Below are 7,052 nucleotides of genomic sequence, written 5' to 3'. Positions count from 1 at the left end.
ACTCCCACAGGCGAAGGGGGCGACGTTTGCCGGGCAATATTCGGCGAATCAGCATGACCTGCGTCACCTTGACCAAGATGAGGTCTCCTTCCAAGAGATCCTTAAGTCGGCCCTGTAACAAGGGCACGTCTTTGGGCAAACCCCAATCTAACCCTCTGTTAACCCATGATGCTAGCCGTGGTGGGGGACCCGAGTGAAAGGCAGGAAGCGCCACCCACTTGGTGCTCCGGGAAGCAGTGATATAAAACCACTCTCGTTGCCACAAGCTTAGCTCCTCTCGAAAAGAGCCCTCGGGCCATGGAGCATCAGCATTTTTGCTTATAACAGCGCCTCCGCACTCTGCGTGCTGTCCCTTGATCATCTTCGGCTCCACTTTGAAAGTCTTGAGCCATAATCCGAAGTGAGGGGTAACACGGAGGAACGCTTCGCATACAACGATAAACGAGGAGATATGGAGGATGGACTCCGGAGCTAAGTCATGGAATTCCAGCCTGTAATAAAACAGCAGTCCCCTCACAAAGGGGTCCATCGGGAAGCCTAACCCCCGAAGGAAGTGAGACACGAACACTACGCTCTCACCGGGCTGGGGACTGGGGATAGCCTGCCTTTGAGCAGGCAACCTGTGCGAAATTTCGGCGGTCAAGAACTTAGCCTCTCTCAACTTTAGCACGTCCTCCTCCGTGACGGAGGAGGGCACCCATCGGCCTTGAAGGTCGGAACCGGACATTGTCGAAGGTCTGAGGCGCCCGGAATCTGGAGCCTAGGGTGTTGGAACTCGAGGCGATGGGCGAACTTGTTTCGGGATTGGAGAAAAGGAGTAAGGCCCTAGTCTCTTTATAAGAGGTTGAATACCAGGAGCCCTCCCCGTAACCGATTGGGACTCGCCTTTAATCAAGAAAACATGCTAACGGGCACGATTGGGTTACCCACGTCCGTATTCATGAGAATCCCGTAAAAGGGGGGCACACGATCTCTGCTTTGACAAGACGCACCAAGGAAACTGCCTCGCAAAACACGCTGAGGTGGAAAAGTGAAAACGGTTCGAGTAAAGGATTTGGCTGTAGTGTGATGACGCACTGCGGAATAGGTCAGCAGATTTGATTTGTGTTAATATTATTCTCTCTATGGCAATATGTGGAAGCTTATTTTGCAGAGCCGGACACTACTCTTGGTGTTTACAATCTTCTATGAAGGACTTGGAGGAGGAACCCGCCTTGCAATGCCGAAGACAATTTGCGCGCCGGACTCGTCGTCATTGAAGCCTGGTTCAGGGGCTACTGAGGGAGTCCTGGATTAGGGGGTGTTCGGGTAGCCGGACTATACCTTCAGCCGGACTCCTGGACTATGAAGATACAAGATTGAAGACTTCGTCCCGTGTCCGGATGGGACTTTCCTTGGCGTGGAAGGCAAGCTTGAGCTTGGCGATGCGGATATTCAAGATCTCCTACCATTGTAACCGACTTTGTGTAACCCTAACCCTCTCCGGTGTCTATATAAACCGGAGGGTTTTAGTCCATAGGACAACTTCATCATACAACAATCATACCATAGGCTAGATTTTAGGGTTTAGCCTCCTCGATCTCGTGGTAGATCTACTCTTGTACTACCCATATCATCAATATTAATCAAGCAGGGCGTAGGGTTTTACCTCCATCAAGAGGGCCCGAACCTGGGTAAAACATTGTGTCCCTTGTCTCCTGTTACCATCCGGCCTAGACGCACAGTTCGGGACCCCCTACCCGAGATCCGCCGGTTTTGACACCGACAGGGTGCCTTCCCGAGCCCTGGCCCCATGCTGATGATGGCACTGGGGGCCGTGGGCTCAAGGGTGGCTCGCTCTGTTGGTGCAGGGCGAGCTGTCCCGGCAAGAATCTTGTCGGGGCCACTGAGGCCACCCGGCAAGGGTCTTGCCGGGGGAACTTGCTTTGTCCCTCTGCTCTTTGTGGTATTGGCCTTGGCGTTGCTTTGATTGTCTTGGGCTTCGATCTTACCTTGGCTCACCTCCCTCGTTCTGCTTGATGTGGCCGTGGGCGCGGCTCTGACTGACCGTGCACAGGAAAAGGGGTACAAATGCGCCCCTATTTTTGTACACCAACAGGAGCCCCCGGGCCTGGGCCACACATAAACGCAACACGTTGTTGGGCCAGGCACAAAATGGTGCGTGGGCAGGTGGGGTGGTTTTTACCGTGGTAAGATTCTTCGCGCGCTCCGCCTCCCATGACCCGCGCGCGTGGCGCGGCGTGGAGGGGCGTGCGTGACGTGGGCGGCATGCGTGGGGCGGTTTCCACACACATGTGTCACATCGCAGTAAAGAGGCGACTCCTGTCTTCCCTTTAAAAAGAGGGAGGCGTGGAGGCGCGGCTCATTTACTGAGCGGGGTCGGGGTGCGGTCTTCAAGGCGTCCACTCCCCACGATCATGGGGTGGGGAGAGGTCACCTCACCCGTCCCCTTAGTTCTGCACGTCTGCCACGCATCTTTCATGCGCTTGTGGTGGCAAACGGTGGAGGCGAGAAACCGGGCCGCCGCTGGTTGGGGCGGCGGGTCGGTCCTGATTCCCCGCGCCTCCGGTGTCTGGATTGGCCGAGCGGGGCGGCCGAGCCTCAACCCTGTTCCTTTATAAAGAGGAGGAAGGGGGGGAATGGCACCCCACATTCTTCCATCTTCTATCTCCCTCTGCTTCTACTCCTTCCTCTCATCCACCATGGAGAAAGGGAATCCTGGTCCTTCGACGGTGGCGGCGAGGGTCACCGCTCGATAGCGCGTCCCTCCCCCTTCTGAACCCGTGGTGGTGGAACCGACCGCGAGGGGAAGGGGGAGGGGGCGAGGCCGTGGGCGAGGCCGGGGCAGAGGCCGTAGCGCTCGGGGAAGAGGAGGACGGGGCGATGCGCCGGCCTCGCCCCTGCCAATGATGACCTTCCCGATGGAGGGCCACGTTGAAGACCAGCCTTGCGAGCTCTTCATCAGGCTCCGCCGGCCCCCGCGTCATCGTCTTCGTCTCCCCACTCCGTTCGCTTGGGTGATGGAGCGTGCCCCACCCCAGACCCTCACGTTGCACATGAGGGGTTGCGGGAACGGGGGCACGCGGGTCGACATCGACTTCCCAGCTCCTCGAGTTATGTATCTACATCGTGGATGGAAGACGTTCGCCCGCATCCACAGCCTGACGGCGGGGCTCGTCCTCTACTTCAAGTTAATGGAGGATGGCCTCTTCTCCGTCAAGGTCTTCGGAGATTTTGGAACTAGTTTGAAATGCTGCGTGGAGAGCTCCTCTGATGGAGATTCTGACGATGGAAACTCGTCCTCGAGCGAGAGCGACGAGGAGGATAGCGGGGCGGACAGCGGGGACAAGTCCGACTAGGCGTCAGATGCCCCGCACCTAGGCGGGTGCGGCAGCAGCAGCAGCATCTGCACCTGGCCGCTCCTCCGGCAGAAGCTAGCCGGGGGCAGGGCCAGCTCCTTGAACTTCTCGGGGCTGTCTCCTTGGGCGGCTGGCGTCGGGAGGCTGCGGAAGAGGAAGAGGGCGGGCGGCAAGGCCGTCAACTCGGAGTACACGGGCACCGACACCTTCATCGCGTATTGCCGGTCCTGCCGCCTCGTTTTCCAACTCCTTTCCCGGCACCGTCATCACCGGCCCGCCCGTGGGTGGCCACCGGGATGTTCTCTTGGTGCTCTCTGCTGCTCGTAGCTCGCCTAGGCGCCCCTTTTGCCCTTTCGCCTCCTTGACCTGCCTCCTGAGGAGAGGGACAAGAAAGGGATTACGGGCATCTTATCTCTTTTTTAGTTTGTAAGCCTGCGGGCCTTTGTTAAATTTAAAACTTGTAATCCCCTTGCTCATGTTTTTCATCTCTCACGAACTGTACCTGTATGGGATGTTTTTAATGAAAAAGGGATGCTTGTCGGGTTTTTCATTCGCGAGTAAATCCTGCGACAAGGAGCGAATCCTTGTTATTGCTTTAAGATAAACGTTTTTCGCCCGGCAACAAGCCTTGCCGTCCCCCCACTCCACTCGACCGTTCTCGCACTCTTGGCGGAGGCAGGGATGAAGTGGGCTTTAGGCTCCTCGTCCCACCTCCTTGCCGCCGCGGCTACGACCAAAACCGGACCCAGGAAATAATCCCTAGGTATAGGAAAAGGGGGAGCACGGCAGCCTAGAGATAAAAACGAGGTTTCACATGCCCCAGTCCGGTTCCGAAATGCATGACAGAGGATAAAAGACTTATCTGGATCTGCAGCCCTTGGCAATCTCATCTTGCCGCGGTTGGATCCTTGTGCTTGCAGCCCCGGCAACTCTGGCTTGCCGGGGTCGGGGCGCCGGTCCGTTTTCTTCTTTCCGAGTAGCTCAGCAGAATTGCTCATGTGCCCTGCAAACCAAAGGAGGACATAAAAGGAACAGACAGACGTGCACTCGACCTCTAGGCTAGGGGTTAGTCGCCGCTAAGCACTATCAACCCTAACCAAGGAAAAGACTCGACCTAGCATGCATGCTATAACTTAGGGCGCCAGCGCTTCATTTATTTATGCTCAGGGTCTGCGCCTGGCTTTGTACAAAGGGTCACATGCCTTGTCGGCAAAGCTTGTACAAAAGGTGGCTTGCCGGGAGGCCCGGCAAGCCGCGCCTTATGGGTAAAACTTGTGAAGATGCTCGATGTTCCAGGAGTTGCTCACTGGGACGGCATCTTCGGTCTCCAGGCGGACTGCGCTAGGCCTGGTGACTCGCATTACCCGATAAGGGCCTTCCCACTTCGGCGTCAACTTGTTGGAATTCTTGGCCGACTGAACGCGCCGAAGAACAAGGTCGCCTTCCTCAAGGCTTCGGGCATGAACCTTGCGGCTATGATAGCGGCGCAAGGCTTGCTGGTAGCTTTCCGCTCTCACAGCCGCCCGAAGACGATCTTCCTCAAGGTGCGTCGCGTCATCTTGGTGCAACGGCTCTTGCTCAAGCTCATCATGAGCAAGCACTCGAGGTGACCCGTATATGAGTTCTGTGGGGAGAACTGCTTCTGCCCCGTAAATGATGGCAAAAGGTGTCAGGCCGGTGGCTCGATTTGGCGTCGTCCTGATCGACCAAAGAACCACCGGCAACTCATCAATCCAGCGCCTTCCACTCTTGTGCAGCTTGTCAAAGGTCTTCGTTCTCAGGCCTCGCAACACTTCAGAATTTTCCCTCTCTGCTTGGCCGTTGCTTCATGGATGTGCCACGGAAGCAAAACAGACCTTGCTGCCGAGGTCTTGGATGTACTACATGAAGGTGTGGCTTGTGAACTGCGTGCCTTTGTCGGTGATGACTCTGTTTGGCACACCAAAATGGCAGATCAGTCCTTTGAAGAACTTGACGGCTGACTAAGCAGTCACCTTCCTCACTGCTTCCACTTCCGGCCACTTTGTGAACTTGTCGATTGCAACGTACAAGTACTCAAAGCCCCCGATAGCGCGGGGGAAAGGGCCCAGTATATCGAGCCCCCAGACCGAGAATGGCCAGGAGAGAGGGATTGTTTGAAGGGCTTGAGCCGGCTGATGAAGCTTCTTTGAATGGAACTGGCACGCTTCACACTTGGTTACTAGTGCCGTCGCATCCTGGAGGGCGGTGGGCCAGAAGAAACCTTGCCGGAATGCCTTCCCGGCAAGGGCCCTTGACCCTATGTGGGAGCCACATATGCCTCCATGTATCTCCGCCAACACCTCCAGTCCTTCCTCCCAGGGGATGCACTTGAGTTTCACACTGTTTGGCCTCCTCCGGTACAGGACTCATCGACGAACTGGTACAGGGCGGACCGACAGGCTACTTTCTCTGCTTCTTCTTGCTCCTCCGGAAGCTCCCCTGTTTGGAGGAAGTGGACGGTATGCTGCGCCCATGCCGGAGCCTTGGGGCTCGACTAGCAAGGACCAAAGGCATTTATTCCGCCATGAGAGCGGTTGTCTCTATGGCCAGGGCTTGACGCCCTGTCGGAGTCAGTCGCTCTTGGGCAGGCTCAGCGTCCGCGGCAGCACCCTTGCCGGTAGCCCTAGGGGGCTCGGTAGGAAAGTACTTGCCGGGACCTGATTTCCTCTGCTTGTTCTGCCCCGCTGATGGTTCGACAGATGGTTGAGTTAACCGGAGCAAAAAGGTACCTGGTTCCATAGGTAGCTTGAATGCGGCACGCTTTGAGAGGTAATCGGTGATGTCGTTCTCCGCTCGAGGGACGTGCTCCGCCTGGATACCGTCAAAGCGTTCCTCCAGCTTCCTCACCTCATCTACGTAGGCTTCCATCAATGGGCTCTGATAATCCTTGTTGACCTGCCTGACAATGAGTTGCGAGTCGCCCCTGACGATGAGCTTCTTAACCCCGAGGTCTGTCGCAATCCTGAGACCAGCAAGCAATCCCTCGTACTCGACGGTGTTGTTGGTGGACACCTCCCTGGGGAAGTGCATCTGGATCACGTACTTGAGGTGTTCTCCGGTGGGTGCAACGAGTAGCACACCGGCACCAGCGCCTTGCAGCGAGAAAGCCCAATCAAAGTACATGATACAGTCGCGGTGTGCTTCCTTGCCGGGGAGAGTGGTCTCCTGGATTTCTTCGTCAGGCGTCGAGGTCCATTCTGCGATGAATTCCGCCAAGACTCTGCTCTGAATTGTCGAGGTACTTTCAAACTTTAAACCGAAACTTGACAGCTCCAAGGCCCATTCCACAATCCTTCCGGTTGCGTCCGGGTTGTGCAGTATCTGTTGCAACGGGGGGCGGGTGACGATAGTGATCTCGTGGGCCTGGAAGTAGTGACGCAGCTTCCTCGAGGCCATAAGGAGGCCGAAGAGCAATTTTTGCACGCCGGAATACCTCGACCTAGACCGCTGCAAGAGGGAGCTGACAAAGTAAATCGGGTGCTGCATCATCTTCTTCTTTGGCACCACTTCACTCGACTGCGCGGGCATTGCCTTGGTGGCACCAGACTCCGTCGGGGGCTGCGCCTTGTCGGCACCAGGCCCTGCCGGGGGAATCTTTGGCTTGCCATCCGCTGGTTCTGCCGCCATTGCCGCCGCCTCGTCGACCTCCCTTTGTGCCACCAGTACGGCGTT

This window comes from Triticum urartu, unplaced genomic scaffold (genome assembly GCF_003073215.2).
Source record: "Triticum urartu cultivar G1812 unplaced genomic scaffold, Tu2.1 TuUngrouped_contig_2397, whole genome shotgun sequence".
Lineage (NCBI taxonomy): Eukaryota > Viridiplantae > Streptophyta > Magnoliopsida > Poales > Poaceae > Triticum > Triticum urartu.
Note: the sequence above shows the minus strand (reverse complement) of the source record.